Source organism: Lolium rigidum, chromosome 2, assembly GCF_022539505.1.
Source record: "Lolium rigidum isolate FL_2022 chromosome 2, APGP_CSIRO_Lrig_0.1, whole genome shotgun sequence".
Classification (NCBI taxonomy): Eukaryota; Viridiplantae; Streptophyta; class Magnoliopsida; order Poales; family Poaceae; genus Lolium; species Lolium rigidum.
The window spans coordinates 130,011,530-130,016,049 of NC_061509.1; the positions used below are offsets into that span (position 1 = coordinate 130,011,530).

General features: G+C 41.1%; 1 long non-coding RNA gene across 1 annotated transcript; it reads right to left on the reverse strand.

Moving 5' to 3' along the window:
- Window positions 1-2,120: 2,120 nt before the first annotated feature.
- Window positions 2,121-2,958, reverse strand: LOC124687240. Its single transcript, XR_006998158.1, has 2 exons — window positions 2,816-2,958; window positions 2,121-2,434 (listed from the first exon to the last, which is right to left on the reverse strand). It is a non-coding gene; the product is annotated as an uncharacterized LOC124687240 (long non-coding RNA).
- Window positions 2,959-4,520: the final 1,562 nt, after the last annotated feature.

The following is a 4,520-nucleotide window of genomic DNA, read 5'->3' on the forward strand; positions in this document are numbered from 1 at the left end:
GCCTTATGGCCAAGGGTTCCACGGTACCTCCTACCATGGAACCTAATATTTCTCGTGGTGATAAGGATGAGGATGAATATGAAGAAGAGGATTGGGTTGTCTCTCTACGCGATAAAGGTGAGAGTGTATTCAAGGTTCTTTACAAAGATAAAATTGCTAGCTCTCACTTCTTTGAAATCTTGACTACCGCTATTGAGAGCCAAAAACTTATTTGGATGCATGAGAACACCATTGATAAAAAGGGTGCTCTTGAACGAGAGTATGCCGATGATGTAGCATCTTTAAAGAATGAACTTGAAGAAGAACAAGAGACCGTAGCCTCTCTTGAAGAGCAACTTGAAACCCTTGAAGTGTCTCAAAATGAAATAGTTTCTAAACTCACTAAGGAAAGAGACCATGCTAAAGCTCAAGTAAAAATGCTTAAAAAGGAAAATTCCAAAGTTGGCGTTGGTCATGATAAACTTGTTAAGGATCTAGATGATCTAGACAAGGCCCACAAGGTCTTGGAGAGCGAACACTCTATCCTCACCAAGTCACATGAGAAACTTCAAGCTTCCTATTTAAAAGAGCATGCTATGTTACCCTCTCTTCTTGATATGTCTTGTGATGATGCTTGTGCTACTAACTCTACTTCTTGTGAAGCATCTATCTTGAAGGAGAATGTTGAGCTAAGGGCTCAACTTGAATTGCTAACTAGAAATTATGGGAAATTGGAAGAAAATCATGGAAAGCTTTCTAGCTCCCATGAGGATCTTCTAGCTTCTCATGATAGGCTAAAGTTAGCTCATGAGGCTATCATATCAAAGGCAACACCTTGTGAGCCTCATGTGGATACTAGCACTACTACTCAAAATGCTATATTACCATGTGCTAGTCCTAGTAATTCATCCACTCATAATATTGCTAAATCTTGTGATGAATTATCTTCCTTGCCTTGTTGCTCTAACAATGAAGGTTCTACTTCCTCTAGTACTTGTGTTGTTGCTAACCATGTAGAGGAAATCAAAGAGCTCAAGGCCCAAGTCTCTTCTTTGAAGAACGACTTGGTAAAGGGTCATGAAGGGAAATGCAAACTTGACAAGATGTTAAGTGTGCAACAATCCCCCAATGACAAGAGTGGACTTGGATTCAACTCCAACAACAAGAACAAGTCCAAGAACAACAAGACTAAGAAGGGCCAATTACAAGTCAAAGACCCGGCCAAGATTGTTTGCTTCAAGTGCAAAATTGAAGGGCATCATGTTAGATCTTGCCCTTTGAAGAAGAAGCAAAAAGGGAAGCGGCCTCAAGCTCAAACTCATATTCAACCTCAAGTTGAAGAAATGCCACTTCCCAAGAAGAATCAAGCCAATGCTCCCATTGTGGAGAAATCTAGTGAGAAGAAGGAGAAGAAAAGAACTTGCTACATATGCCGTGAGAAGGGCCACATCTCCTCCTTTTGCACTATTGGTACCTCATCCAACTCTATCACCATTGATGATGTTTATTCTCTTCGTAAGGATGAGGGTGGCAATGTGTTTGCCAAATTTGTTGGTGCCCAAAGTGGTGTCAAGAAAAGAACCATTTGGGTTGCCAAGCCTATTGTGACTAACCTCTTAGGACCCAACTTAGTTGGGGACCAACAATCCAAAACTTGATCAATAGGTGCTTGTTGGAGGGCATTGGAGACTTGGCTACATCATGAAGAATTAAGGGATCTTCATCATTTATATTATCTCAAGCCAAGTCTTTTGGTTATCTTGCTTCTATCATATATTCAATGTTCCTCCTTGCGGTAACATGTTCTCAACTCATTTATATTGAAAGTTACTCGCCCCTTTGCATATGTTAGTTTTGTTAATAACATGTGTTTGTATATGTTGTGCTTCCTACTTGTTTTTGCTTGAGAAATCAAGTCTATGCATGTTGGGTTGCACACCATCTATTTGTGTTTGTGTTGGAGCCTCTTTGCATCTTGTTGTATCTTATATGGCTCTTATGAGCGATTAATGGACTATCCCATTTTGGGGGAGTGATATTCCTTTGGGAATTTCATGATCCTAACTCTGCCCGGGCGTTCGGTCTGTTCGGTTTGCTCGGTCCGGTCTTTTCGGTGTTCACAAATTTCGGTCATCCAGAAATGCTACCCAAAATACCTTCGGTTTTTTCGGTCTTTCTGTATTCGGTCTTCGGTCTTTTCGGTCCGGTCTTCGGTCATGACCATATAGACCAAATAGAGAAAATGGGGCACATGTATCTAAGAAATGGAAGCACAACATGGTGATTATTTCAGGTATTTCACTTTATACTTTGCAGCACAGGAAGAAACAAGCACAACATGGCAGCAAGGCGTCCATTCCTGCAGCTACTGCTTCATTTGCTTCTGCATTCGCAAGGGCAGGCTCACGTACATTCAGCTCATCCTCATCAGCTCATCTTCAGATTCGGCCGTCATCTACAAAGATACAATGACAAGTACATCTCAGTAAAAAAATACACAACTAACCAGCAAAATTAAACAGAAAAATTAGTCCAAAAAGACATGTCACAATTTTCAGCAATCTGCAACTATGTTTTAGACCAGTCTAACAATAACGCTAGCAGATGCAGAGCAGTCTAACTACAGCAGTCTAACACTAGCACAATATTTTACAGCAGTCTAACACAACACTAGCTAATGAAGAAACAAGACATAAATACGTTCAGAACATTATAATCGAGCTCACAAATACCAAGATCTACACTATACTTTACAGTAGCATAGCACTACCAGATGCAGAGCAGTCTCACAGAAGATTAGAACAATATTAGAGGCAGTGGAAGTTTCTTTCTTTACCGTGACTCTGGCAAGTCACCGGTTGCGGGTAGCCTGGATTCAATCCTTCGACCGGTTGGTATTCTGCAGGCGTTGAGGCTGCCGGCGTTGCAGATCGGGCGGTGGCGCGGCATATCTGGCCGGAATTGGAACGTGGTCACGTGCTGGTGAGGCGCCGACGCGGGGCTGGAGATGGGGTGGGGTGGGAGATGCTGGGGTGGCCGGAGGGTGGCGGCGAGGTGGCGCGGCGGCTGCGCTTGCATGAGACAGGGTTAAGGATGGGGCGGCGGCGCTTGCAGGCGACAACGTTCTGGTCAATTGGGGAAGGAAGCGAGAGGCAGACGAAAGACACGAGACGAGAGGGTCTCTGCTCGTCCATGTCTAGATGGGCTGGCGGCCTGCCATGGAGATGTGGGCTAGCTGGGCTGATATTCTCGGTCGGATCGGTCATTTCGGTCGCTCGCTCTCCACAACCGAACAGTACGAGATTATTTCGGTCACCTGGTAGTCAAGACCGATGTGATGACCGATGACCGAAATATTGTGTTTTTCGGTTTCGGTCTCGGTTATTTCGGCTTCGGTCTTCGGTTTCGGTTTTTTGTGCCCGGCCAGAATCCTAACAATGTGTGTACATGAGGAATATCACTTAGAATTGATATTGCAAGATTATCTAGTCTCTATGTGGTATGTCATCTTCATGAGAAATTCAAATTCTAATGTCCATTAATATCTCTAGTTGAATCTTATTTGCCTCTTGTGAAAATAAATTCCTTATCACATTATGGGGGAGTAATAAGCTTTGTGCATATTACAAGCCTAGAAAATGTGAACATTTGAGGTTGTGTCACATAGAATTGATATCGTAAATTATCTCTCTCCTATGTGGCATGTTTGCTCAAACAAGCTCCAATTTGCTTAAATAGCTTCATTGCTAATATCTTTGTGGATCTTATTTGTGAAAGTTTTTCTTGGCATGGTTTTTCACAACGTGTCCCTCAATACATTTTTGGAAAACCATGTGCTTCAAGTCATACTATTAATTGCTTTGCATGTTGGTATGAATACTATTAATTGCTTTGCATGTTGGTATGAATACTATTAATTGCCTTGCATGTTGGTATGACTAAATGAAGCTATCAAGAAACTTTCTTTGCATGATGGTTAACTCTTATCTTTTACCATATGCTTTGTTCGTTGTAAATATGATCTTTCGTATACTTACAAACTACCACCGGGAAATATTTCCTAATACCTCTTGTCCTAGGACAATTGACAATCTATTATGAGGTAGATTTTTATTGATCATATTTACATTGGCTCTTGTGTTTAAATTGTCTTATTTATTGCCATGAATGTGTTGTGCTTTGACTCCCATGTGTCTTCCTTGCATCTTATGGATCTAATTTGTCTATTCAAACTTTCTTAGCATTTTAGTAGATATAGGTAGCGTGATGATCCTAGTTTTGTGCATTTAGTATTCATATGCAAAATCCTAGATAATGCACTAATCTTGGGGGAGCTCTCCTATTTTTGGTTATAATGCTTAACATCTCTTGATCATTATCAAAAGTTTGGTTTTGGGAGACATAAACTTTCTTTTTTGTACTTTGTGCCATCATAAAAAGTTTCGAGGGTTTGGCTTATTAGTTGGAACCTTGCTCTCTTGGGAGTTGGTTATCTCATTCCTTTGTGTTTAGGTTTAATTAGCTTCTTATAATGAGATAAG